The 13,438-nt window shown below is 39.7% G+C and overlaps 1 protein-coding gene across 1 annotated transcript in view; it reads right to left on the reverse strand.

The window, feature by feature from the left end:
• The window catches only part of SCD5 (stearoyl-CoA desaturase 5), a 195,612-nt gene that overhangs the window by 11,291 nt on the left and 170,883 nt on the right, over positions 1–13,438 (reverse strand). The window lies entirely within an intron of this gene.

Here is a 13,438-nt window from a genome sequence, read left to right on the forward strand (position 1 = left end):
AAATGAGAAAGTATTAAAGCTGTGACACATATTCAAAGATCTCTATATGGAGATAGATGGTAGAACAGGCCCATGAGCGTATAGAGGATTAAATAGTCTGAATGTGGGGCTAGAGAGACAATACAGGAGGTCATTTGCCTTGTATGTGGCTGGGTCTGCCAGGGATGATACATGAGTCAGGAGTAATGCCCAAAATATAAATACACCAAAAATATTCTGAGTTCACTAAACATATAATGTGATGAGTTCTTTATGTGAAAGATCTTGGTTTTATTATATTTAAATGAAATGACTGGGTAGCTGCATTTCAGACTGATGAGACACCATTACATTTAGTGTTAGCTACACTAGGTATATTTGAACTTCATGACACTGGCAAACTGCTTGAAGAAACTGAAAGACTTACTTGAAGTTACTTAAAATAAACAGTGTGTCCTGAACAGAGTCTATAGTTAATCCCATGACAATATACTCCAAGAGTGGAGAAACCCTATTTCTTTTAGGCCAAGTGAATTCCTTTTCGAATGACCCCAATATTTACTGTGCCAGGGCAGGAGGAAAAAAAAAGCAAAAAGCACAAAACAGGGCCCGGAGAGATAGCACAATGGCGTTTGCCTTGCAAGCAGCCGATCCAGAACCAAAGGTGGTTGGTTTGAATCCCGGTGTCCCATATGGTCCCCGTGCCTGCCAGGAGCTGTTTCTGAGCAGACAGCCAGGAGTAACCCCTGAGCAACGCCGGGTGTGGCCCAAAAAACAAAACAAAAAAAAAAAGCACAAAACATTGTTCTATATATATTATTTTTTATCTTCATTTATTATTATTATTATTATTATTATTATTATTATTATTATTTACCTATCTATTTTTGGTCGATTTCTTTGTTTCGGTGTGGTATTGAAGTTGTTGTCCCCATTTATACTTATTTTTTTTTCTCTTCTTTTCTTTCTTTCTTTATGTGCTCTGCCATGTTTCTTATCTCAAGACCATGGCTTTTTTTTTTGTGTGTGTGTGTGTGTGTGTGTATGTGTGGTGCTTATCGTTATTGTTGGAGTCTTCACTGGATATTTGACACTTTCTTTTGCACTGGTGGAGTGTTTCACCTTCTTTTTCTCCTTCATCTCTCAAACCGATGATGAGAGCCTCTAGAAGGATTCTGCCCATTTTCGGCGTATTAGACTTTTACCCCAGTTTATTACTTTTCTTCAGACAAAACCACGTAACTTGAACTAGCTAGTCCTGCCTCCCAGTTAAAGGGGAAAATAAGGGAGGCACCAAGACCAAACAGATGTAAGACTACTAAGTAGTAGGCTAGGTACAGAGGGGACCACATATTCTAGCAGCCCCGGGGGTGAGGGAAGAGGATATGGGAGGTAGATGAAAACAGTGTAGGGAGGACAAATTGGTGATGGGAATCCCCCCCTGATTTTATGTAAATGTGTACCTAAAATATTATTGTCAACAATATGTAAGCCACTATGATCAAAATAAAAATTATATTAAAAAAATAAACAGTGTGAAAAGTATTGGTGTGCATGTATTTATTTTTCACCCCAAGAGAAGTTCATTAATATTTGAAATACATAATTAAGAGCACCTATTTTGTGCATATTTAGTTAACATTAGATAAACTCTAATTGAAAATGCCCCTAAAGAAGGGGCCAGAGCAGTTGTACAGTGGATAGAGCATTTGAATTATATGTGACCCATCCATGTTCGATGCCTTCCATCACATATGGAAGCCTGCCAGGAGTGATTCCTAAGTGCAAAGTCAAGAGGAAGCCTTGAGCATTATCAGATGTGGCCCAACCAAATAAATTTTAGAAGGAAAGGAATAAAGAAAATGCTCCCAAAGAAATGAAAAACTAGGCTTGAGAAGTAACACAGCAGGTAGAGTGTTTGTCTTGTATGCAGACGCCATGGTTTAGGCCCCCAGCATCCATGTAGTCTTTTAAGCCTGCTCAGAGTGATTTCTGAATACAGAGCCAGGAGTAACCCCAAACACCTCTGGCTCTGACCAAAAACAAAAATAAAATTAATTTAAAGTGTAAAAAAATCTGGTGAACTTCTGGGGATATGACTGCTCCCTATATTTTCCAGGTGGCTATGTTGGTTAACTTTATAAACTTTGTTTACATTGATAATACAGGGTTTGTCTCGAGACAAGTCCATGAGGTTTTTACTGACTACTTTGGAGCCCACCAGCCTACAACTACCCTTTCTGAAAATGCCTGTCCTTGTTCTCTTATTTTTTGGCTTTTGTCTTCAGGCCTTACCTCACTGTGTTCAGGAATCAATCTTAGAAGTGCTCAAGAAACCATAAGTAATATTGGAGGTCAAATCTGAGTCAATTACATTAAAGTTAAGTGCCTTCCCCTGTAATACCTCTCTGGCCTGGTTTTTGTTTAATTAAAACAACACTTTTTATGACCATCTTGAACAGACAAATCACATAGTTACACTGTCAGTTCATAGAGCAAAATTCTTTTAGAAGGGCCAACTATGCTCTCTCCTACCGCCCATAGGGAGATAACATTTAGGATAAAGACTTTACAATTAGAACCCTTTGCATTTTCAATGGTCCAATAAGAGATAAAAATATGGGAGACCCAGCAAGACATACAGAACGGCATGGTGAGCCCTACCCTGATCTGAGTGTGTTGCACATGCCCTGCAACCCAAACAAGACCCAGTGAGAACTGTGTAATGAGAAGAGCATGGCTGTTCCACTCTATTCTACAGCTGAGCACATGTGTTCTATTCAATGAACACCAGCACACTGCATAGAAAACACCACACTGCAGCAAAGGACATAGTGGGGAAACAATGCAGAACACCACCATGCTTAAAGAATGAAGATGGGGGCCCAGAGAGATAGCATAGTGGTGTTTGCCCTGCAAGCAGCCGATCCAGGACCAAAGGTGGTTGGTTCGAATCCCGGTGTCCCATATGGTCCCCCGTGCCTGCAGGAGCTATTTCTGAGCAGACAGCCAGGAGTAACCCCTGAGCACCGCCGGGAGTGACCCAAAACACCAAAAAAAAAAAAAAAAAAAGAATGAAGATGGTAGCTATGGAGACCCAACAAGTATCAGCCACCTATTTAGCCTCTCCAATAAAGACTTTAGAGAAGAAATCTGGAGGATGTTCAAAGAACCCAAAGAAAACATGAAACAAACCGAACAAACGATAAATAAGAATCAAGATGATATGAAAGTAGAAATGAGAAAACTTCACACTGAAACAACAGGACAGTACACTTGGAAGGGCAAAAATTAAAAACTAACTGGATAACCTCACCAGCAGTATAGCAGCTGCTGAGGCCAAATCTAGTAAACTGAACGGTGAGTTACATAACACCTCCATATAACAGAAGTGGTTGGAAAAGAGCCTCAAAGAAGGCTAACAGAAGGCAATATGACTCTGAGATAAATTCAATTACAAATATAAGAATCACTGTAATACCACAGACCCTGGAAGAAATCCCCCATGAAGAATCAACAGGCAAGGACATCATTTCAGAGAAGTTTCCAGAGCTAAAATGTTCTTGCAACTATATCCTGAATGTCCAAAGAGTACCAGTTAAAAGAAATCCAAAGAAAAACACAAAGTACACCCTAATCACATTGTAGAAGTCTGGAGATAGGAAGAGAACACTGAAAGCAGAAAGATCAAAAGGAAAATTACATACAAAGAAGCCACAAACATAAAAAGCCCATCAAAATATGGGGAGAGAAAATGAACATATACTTCTGTGAGGAAGAATTTGTCTGAGAAAGACCAACAGATGGACAACCGATACATGAAAAAATGTTCACCATCACTTATTCATTAGGGAAATCCAAATCAAGACAACATCGAGATATTATATTACACCACTGAGGATGACACAAAAATACTGGTAACAATCTCTGTTGACAGGGAGGTGGTGAAAAAGAAACTCTTCTTCACTGCTGTTGGGAATGTTGTCTGATCTACAATCCCTATGGAAGACAGTATAGAAGGTTCTCAATAAACTCGAATTGAACTGCCATATGACCCATTAATTCTGTTTTTGATTATTTATCCTCCGAAAGAAAAACATTCATTCTAAAGGATGCAGGGAACTACTATTCATTGCAGCACTCAGAACAATAGCCAAGACATGGAATCAATCTATATGTCTAACAACAGATAAGTGGATCATAAAGATGTGGTACATGTATACAAAGGAATACTACAAAGCTATAAGGAATGATGCAATCATGCAATTTGAAGGTGCATGGATGGATTTAAAAGATATTATGTTAAATGAGGTAAGCCAGAACAAGAAAGATAATACAGAATATCACTTACATGTGGTATTTAGAATAACTCCATGAAGAAATGGTCTGAATGGGAGTTGTCATGAACAACCTTGGCCCCAGAGTATAATAGCGAGGAGAAGGAAAGAAATGGAGTGGGAGAGAAGAACCATAAGTAGATGGAAGCCAGAGGTCAAGTTGTCTCAGATCCGTTGGTGGAGATTAAAAGGGGGGGGGCAGAACTAAATCTCCAATCCAAAGTCAACAACAATGAAATCAAAAGACCCAAATTCTAACCATCTAAACATAAATGGGCTTGTTATACTGGCAGGCTGGGGTAAAGAGTGGTGGTATGGTATACACTCGGGAAACATGGTGGAGGGAGATAACATTGGTGGTGGGATTGGCCCTGATTCATTGTAGGTCTGAAACCCAATGACAAAGTTCCTTTGTGAAACCGTAAATCACAATGGTTTCAATAAAATAAAATAAAAAAAAGAAAAATGTGAAATTGCCCCCACAGTTTCACTTTATAGAGAAGATCACTGTTAATAGGTTGCTGTGTATGTCTATATGTGTGCATATATAGCATACTTAATATAACATCTTATTCAATACAGATTCATATTATTTTGGTTTTTCAGCCGCACCCACCCAGTGATGCTCAGAGGTTACTCCTGGCTCTGAGCTCGGAAATTGCTGCTGGTTTGGGGGACCATATGGGACGCTGGGGGATCAAACCACAGACCATACTAGGCTAGCAATGGGTGCACAAGGCAGATACCTTACAACTTGTGCTACCACTCTGGCCACAAGATTGCTATTATTTTGATTAAAATTGTGTGGGTGCCAACCATCTATGTTCAGGGACCATCAGGGTCCGACCTGGTGCTGTTATGGGGACTGTGTGATATCAAGGGTCAAACCCAGGACCTCACACATACCAAAGAATATATTCTACCACTTGAACCATGTTGCCAGTTTTAATATAAAACCAAGGAATACTCATTAAATATGTGATTTACAAAAAAACATTAAAGGTTTATTTCAATCTTTTACCTCCCAATCTCACTTACTTGAGACTTTAAAAAAATAGCTCTCTCCAGAAATGTGCATATATATACACCTAAGAATAGTATTGGATTTATTGAATAATCCCATCACAAGGTACTCAAGCAAATCCTCCTTTGTGGAAATTCAGGGATTTCCAGATTTCCACTGTCGTGAGCATCTTTGTGGTTAAAACTTTCCTTACAATCATTCTTCTGTTGCAACGTACCCCTTAAAATGTAGTGTTAGCTTAAAAGATAGACTTGCGGCCAGAGAGAGAGTGTGTGAGCTAATGGGCATAGAGCATGTGCTTTGCATGCTTCACAGAAGAACTTGTATCCTCCATATTATAAGAGAAAACTTTATCAAAACTGGAGGCCCAGATTTCAACCCTGGCTCTTAAAAGTCCTTCAAGTGCCACTAATAGTGACCCAGAGTACAGAGGCATTTGTAGTCCCTGAGAACTTCCACGTAAGTCTCAAAAACTGAAAATAAAATATAATTAAAATACTTTTAATATGTGCAACACATTTACATTCATGAGGTTTTGTGCAAAAATTTCTCACCTACGGACAACACTGATTTTTTCCTAAACTTTGGAAAGTAGAGCACACACATAGCAAAAGTACATGAATTAGACCTGCATTGTCCAGCATTGGACAGTCACCGGCCACACATGACCATGGAAGCACTTGAGATGTGGCTGGTTCAAGTTGGGTGTGCCAGAAGTATAAAACTCACCTTGATTTCTAAGACTTGATGCAAGAACAAAATATAAACTTGAATCTCAATAATAACATATGTGGATGTTTTGCTGGGATGGCAATATCTGAGATATATTGTGTGGTGTCAAAATTATTAAAATTAAGTTGATTAGGGTTGAACAGATAGGGAGCATAATGGATCTTTTGTATGTGGGATGCCTACCGAGCTCTATCGCCTGATCACTGAGCACTGTCAAGAGCAACACTGAAGCACCGCCAGATGTGGCTCCAAACCAAACCAAATTAAATTTTTGTTTGTCAAATTGTGGCTACTGTGAAATTGAAAGTAAACACATGCTTTGCATTCTATTTTTCTTGCACACAAAGTGGGGTATGACATGCCACCAAGGTAACTCAACCTAGCCCCTAAGCTGCCTGCTCCTAATTTGCTCTCTTCCTGTTCCCCTCCTGCTCCCTCACCTGCAGGCACCTCAGTGACACACCTGGCCCTAGGAGCTAACATCACTCACTCTGCCACCCTATTTTTGTCCCAGGAATGGTTAGAAAATATGAGATGAGTGGTCACATTAGGAAGTACTTGCATTTCATTGTAGCTTGTCAATGGCCAGAACTGACCATGATAAATCTTGAGACAGGTGTAGGACTAGAAATAGTAATGGTTGGATGGTTTTACACTTTTTTCTTTCAGTGTGTTTCATTTTCTCCATAATTAGAATAAAAAAGTTTTTCTCTAATGGCTCCTTACTGTTAAGGAGCTTGCCTTGCATGTTTCCAGCCTTGTTTCAATCTCTGGTATACCTAAGCACTGCAGGAGTGATTCCCGAGGAGCACTGATCCAGGAGTAATCCCTGAGCACTGCCCTGTGTGGTCCCAAAACCAAATGAGGGGTGGAGAAATAGAGAGAGAGAGAGATTAACATAAAATGCCCCAGAAGCTGGCATAAGCAAGATGGTGGGAGAAAAGAGGGCATCAGAAAGGTGAGAAGGAAACTGGGGACATTGGTGGTGGGAACTGTGCACTGGTGAAGGTTGTACATTGTATGACTGTAACTCAATTATGAACACCTTTATCTTTCAAAAAACTGTATTATGAACAACCATATAACCATAGTGTTTAAATAAAAACTTATAAAGAGAGATTAAAAATTATGTAGAATGGCTACAAATTCTCCCAACAGTACATATTTCTCAAAAAAACGGTTGTTTATGCCATTGTTTTAGTGCCTAGCCCATTAGCAGAATTCTTTTGCTGAGATGACCCACACACACAAAAAGGGCTGTTATATGCTAATGTAAAAACACATTTTCTGCAAAAAGTAACTGTATTTTTTAATCTTCTGTATCTAAAAGAGCCTTAGAGTGAAGAATGATATTATTTTGAATCATTGAAATCTCCTAAATTCTGGATTCATTGAGGCAGCTACGTGGATTCATCAGCTTGAACAGTTAATCTGTTACAATATATTGTTTCCGTTTCAACTGAAAACCTTGGGGGAAATCTGCCTCAAAATTTAGAAAAAGGGGAACCCTTGGGCCGGAGAGATAGCACAGCCATAGGGTATTTGTCTTGCATATGGCCAACCCTGGACAGACCCCTGTTCAATTCCCAGCATCCCATATGCCCCCTGCCCCCCTACCAGGAGCGATTTCTGGGCACAGAGCCAAGAGTAACCCTTGAGCGCCACCAGGTTTGACCCAAAAACCAAAAAAAAAGAAAAAGGGGAACCCTATATTCAAATGTCCTGAACTGTTGGTGTTCATTTCCTGGATATAAGGGCTGAAGAATGAGGGAAAAATCTCTAGATGAAGAGCATAAGAACATTCTAGGTCCATGCTTCCTAGTCACTATATTGAATCCATTAGGGTCTTGTATCAGCCCAAGACCCCCAGTTCCTTTCATATTACTTTACTGGTGCCAGAAACATACTTCCAGTCACAAGGCTAGAGGAATAGAGGCACAAAGGCACTGTCATTAGGGGGTGTGAAGTGACAGGAAGGAAGAGTGGTTCACAATGGGTAAGAAGCAAAGATAAGAAATGTGTTTCAGGGTTTGTAGATAACAGTTTTAAACCACCCCTAACCCAGGAAGAGTTCTCTTAGGTGTTTAGCATCACAGACTTTGGCTCCCACATAAGAAAAAGTTCTCAATCTGAAGACCTCAGGGTGGCAATACCTATGAAACATAGAAGCCAGGTAAGAAGAAGAATGGAGGGGCCGGAGAGATAGCATGGAGGTAAGGCGTTTGCCTTTCAAGCAGAAGGTCATTGGTTCAAATCCCGGCATCCCATATGGTCCCCCGAGCTTGCCAGGAGTGATTTCTGAGCATGGAGCTAGGAGGAACCCCTGAGCGCTGCCGGGTGTGACCCAAAAACAAAAAATAAATAAATAAAAATAAATTTAAAAGAAGAAGAATGGAGGGGGGGGAGCAGATATTCTCTAGGATTATGCTTACAATACAGTGCATACAGTATAGCTCATGTTGACTTGGGTTTTGTTTTGCCACACCTGGTAATGCCCAGAGCTTATGTCTGGTTCTGTGGTTATGGATCACTCTTAGCAAGACTCATGGCCCCTCTGGCATGTCAGGATCAACCCCAGTCAACTGCATGCAGGCAAGAGAGCTACCCATTGTACTATTTTTTTCTGGCAGCAACACACTGTCCTTGAAAGCATTTTGGATGAGGACAAAACTTGTTTAAATTCCAGCTTTTCCATTTGCCAAATGTTACGGATTTGGTGTCTCAAACGCCATGAAGGAGAGAACTGATGTGTGCTGAGAACAGTCCTTACAGAGTCCACAGACAATACTCTGAAAACTACACAACAAGGAATGCTGGGAGCGATGACAGAAAACAGGAAGCTACTATTATGCTAAGATCAAATGCTGTCTTAAAACAAGGTACTAGAGTTTATTAGAATTTTATATCTCAAGAGCAAAATGATGCTGAATGAGGCACTGAAGGGGGCTCATCTGACAGCAGTTGTTTGCCCATTTGCATGCTAGCATGGTAGATCAGCTGCCTTCAGTGGGAAAATGGCACACGGCACACGATGAAGACCAGAATTTCAGGCTTCAGTCAATCAATCCCTCCAGAGACAAAGGCCCCCAAATTTCAATACAAACCCCGGATGATTTAAATCCTGGTATCATCTACACTTCTCTTCCTGCTAGTGAGAAACAAAATGAATGGCACAGAGGAAAAACATGGTGCTTGCCTATTACATACAACCATTCCAGCTTTTAAAATTTCTCTCTGCTTAAGAACCCCAAATAGGAAGTACCTCCAATTTTCTATTCCCCTTGGCCTTTGGAATCCAGAAAAACCCTCACTGCCACTTAGGATTCTGGAACGCTTGCGTTTCTGTTTTTTGTTTGAACTGTTGGCTATTATAGTCATATTCACACCCTCAATGCTTAGAGCAGATACTGGCTCTCTGATTCTAATAAATGAATGGTTTCAATATCCTAAAAATCCTTTTAAACTGAGCCAAATTCCTGTTTACTTATCTTGAAAAATATACATGGTTTCTATAAATCACTTGATAGTCAGGTCATTTAAGTAATTGTTTTTCTCTACTTAAAAATGAACAAGATAAGAGAAGGTTTCTAAGAGGACAGCAAATGTCAAGAGAGACAGCATGCTTCCGCTGAGTCAGTGTATTCATTTTGATAAATGATTTATCATCTTGATAAATCACATTATCTCATCATGTATATCTGTGTGACAGATTTGTTACTGTTTTAGATGAAAATGGACAGTGTAAAGGAAATGGCTTACTTGGGCAGGGAGGCAATGCAAAGCCAAATCCTGACAAGGATTTTCTTAGCAGGTGGGCTAATCATGGTACCTTGGGTTTCTTCTTCACTAGAAAACCTGTTGTTTTTCAACTCCAGGTTCAAACTGGGCCAGCTCCATAGATTAGCTTTTCTTGAGTGAGATGTAAACCAAGTCAAGCCGTGAGAGATTACGGCTACACCAGCCCACACAGCAGAAATCTGGCCATCTCAGGAGGAGAGGATGGGCCAAGCCCCACCCTGCCAAAGCCACACTTGCTGACTCCAATACCCAGAATCTCCATTTCCCAATGGTCTGCTTCATCACTGACCCTCGATGATTCCCTGTGGAGATGCCAATCTGACCACACTTCAGGTACACCAGGTGTTAGGTCAATATCACCAGGGCTCTTTTTATTTTTATCATCAGTGCAGGCATCCTCCCCTTATCTTTCTCCTTCTGGGAAAGCCTGACAGCTGACACAACCACAAACAGTCACCATATTAGTCACCATATTAGAACCAGGCCTTTTTATAGGATGCTCTGCAGCAGTGTATATGTCCCTAAAAGTCATAGTATCGTAGCTTTGAATTTCTGGAAAACTTTATTTGTTTTTTTTGTTGTTGTTGCCATCCTAATTGAACACCCCAATTCAACAGACTGGACATATAACAAGAGCTTACTAAACCTTCTGCCATTGTATTAGTGACTTCATTGGTGATACAATAATTTTCACAAATGAACTTGCTACTGTAGTTTTTCTTTCTTTTTTCTTTTCTCTTCTATTTTATTTTTATGTTTTCTTTCCATTTTATTCAATAATTTCGCTTTCACTTCTCTGGAGACAAATGTATTATGATTAGCTATGTCAACTATGTGATACATTTTTAAGTAAATATGATAAAATTAAAAAAAAAAAGAAAATTTGTTACTTTACTTTTACCTATTTTATTACTTTAGATGAAGAATTTGACTCTTAAATTCCCTTTACAATGAGATATTATTTCTCCAGAAGGAAAATTTAGACTATCTTCTCATTCATCCATTAATTTATTTATATATCCAGCAGGTGGGAAATGAAGTGCTAGTAACAAAAGAAGTCTGCTTGTGGAGAAATGTTGGACAGAGCATTTAAAAAAAAACCCAGAACATAAATGCTGGTTTCAAAGCTTTTAAGAGCCCACTTAACATTTTTATAAAGCTGCATGGGCCAGAGAGATATCACAGAGGTAGGGCGTTTGCACATGGCCAAACCAGGATGGTCTCCGGCTCAATTCCCGGCATCCCATATGGTCCCCGAGCCTGCCAGGAGTGATTTCTGAGCACAGAGCTAGGAGTTGCCAGGTGTGACACAAAAACAAAACAAAACAAAAAATAAAATTAAAATCTGCATCTGACACTAGGAGTTTTAACTTCTCCCAGTCACTTAGAGTTCATGGGGAAAATGGACTTTAGAAAACCTAAGGTCTTCATAAATAGAATGACTTCTTTTTTGTTTGTTTGTTTTTGTTTTTGTTTTGGGGCCACACCCATTGATGCTCAGGGGTTACTCCTGGCTATGTGCTCAGAAATCGCTCCTGGCTTGGGGGACCATATGGAACGCCGGGGAATTGAACCGTGGACCATCCTAGGCTAGCGCTTGCAAGGCAGACACCTTACCTCTAGTGCTACTGCTCCAGCCCCATGGAATGACTTATTTTTAAATATTTTTATTTAAGCTATTGTAATTTACAAAGTTATTGATAGTTGGATTTTATACGTGCAATGTTTCAGCACCCATCCCACCACCAGCTCAACCTTCCCCCACTAATATTCCCAGAATCCTTTCCATATCTATCCCTGCCCCAGCCTGCGATCTTTGCAGGCACTTTTTAAAGTTTAAACTTTTAAAGTTTAGGGCCAGAGTGGTGGCGCAAGCCGTAAGGCATCTGCCTTGTGCAAGCTATCCTAGGATGGACCTCGGTTCGATCCCCCAGTGTCCCATATGGTCCCCCAAGCCAGGAGCAATTTCTGAGCGCATAGCCAGGAGTAGTCCCTGAGTGTCACCGGGGTGTGGCCCAAAAACCAAAACCAACCAACCAAAAAAAAAATCCTTTTGAAGCTTAAACCTGTTAAAGTTGTGTCTCAGGAGTTCATTGTTATGGACTCTTGCTTGGATATTTAGTTTTGTCCTTTCTTAACACCACCAATGCACCTGTTTATCTCTGCTTCCACTTGTTGGGAGAGTGATGTTTCCTCCTTGGAGATGCCTTTAGTCTCAATGTCATGGAGTGTTTGACCTATGTGTTGTTCTACATACCTTATGGTAGGGTCTGATATCAAGGTACTTAATCCATTTGGATTTGACCTTTGTGTATAGTGTTAGATAGAGGTCTGAGTTCACTTTTTTGTATGTGGCTGACCAGTTGTCCCAATACTACTTGTTGAAGATAGTTTGTGTTTCTTTTGCCATACAGAAACTTTTTATTTTGATGTATCTTATTTGTTCAGATTTAATTTGATAGCCCTTGCCATTGGCAGCCTATTCTTGAAGACTCCTTTGAGGTCTCTGAATGTTCTGCCTACTCTTAGTGTACTATAGATTCGGGTCTAATCTCAAGGTCTTTGATACACTTTGGATTGACTTTTCTGTAAGGTGTGAGATAAAGATCCAGCTCAAATTTCTTCATGTGGTTATACAATTGTCCTAGTAGTATTTGTTGAAGAAGCTGTCTTTATTCTATTAATCATATACTTGGGTTGTCACTGAATATTCTATTTTGACCCATTGATCTGAACATGTCTTTGTTTCAGTACCATGATGTTTTGATCACTATAGCTTTATAGTACAGCTTCAAGTTAGGTAATGAGATGTCTCTCAGTTTCTTATTTTTCAGTATTGTTTTGGCTATCTGAGGTTATTTTTGGCTCCACACAAACTTTATAATTGACTGTCCTAAGTCCTTGATGAATTTTTTCTGAATTTGGATAGGGATTTGGATTGAATCTATACAGTAGTTTTGGTAAGATCGGGCATATTGATAATGTTGATTCTGTCAATCCACGAGCGTGGAATGTTTTAAATGGAATAATGGTTCTGCACGTGGCATTAACCACACATAGTCATTGCACCATTCCTTTGTTACAAAAACCTTCACCTTTACCTTCATATTGATCAGTTTGAACCTATTGAAAGTAGGTAACACCACTATCAAATCTTAATCATGTGGAAATAGAACCAGGAATAGGTAATACTGGGATCTTTCAATGGAAAGACTATACTTTATCTTTCCGTAGCAATCTTGCACTTTTGGCAAAGTGAATAAGTAGCCCAATGGCCAACTTACATAAAATGGTGCCTATACCTCATGTAATTTTTAAATGTTTGGTTTCAAAATGCACATCAGTATAGTGTGTATAGTATGCCACTCATCCATATATGTATAATTTTGCAATACATCTTTATATAATTTCAACAAGTCCCACTGTTGTATGCTTTTTTCCTGACCTGCAAATTTACTTCCAGAGGCATGGAAGTGGAGCATATGGCATTGAGGGGCACTTTTTTGGAGTAATTTTCCAGAGTAAAGAACATAGTTAGCAGCCCACTTCAGGTGAGGTTACCTTCAAT

The sequence above is a fragment of the Suncus etruscus genome, chromosome 16 (genome assembly GCF_024139225.1).
Source record: "Suncus etruscus isolate mSunEtr1 chromosome 16, mSunEtr1.pri.cur, whole genome shotgun sequence".
Taxonomy (NCBI): Eukaryota; Metazoa; Chordata; class Mammalia; order Eulipotyphla; family Soricidae; genus Suncus; species Suncus etruscus.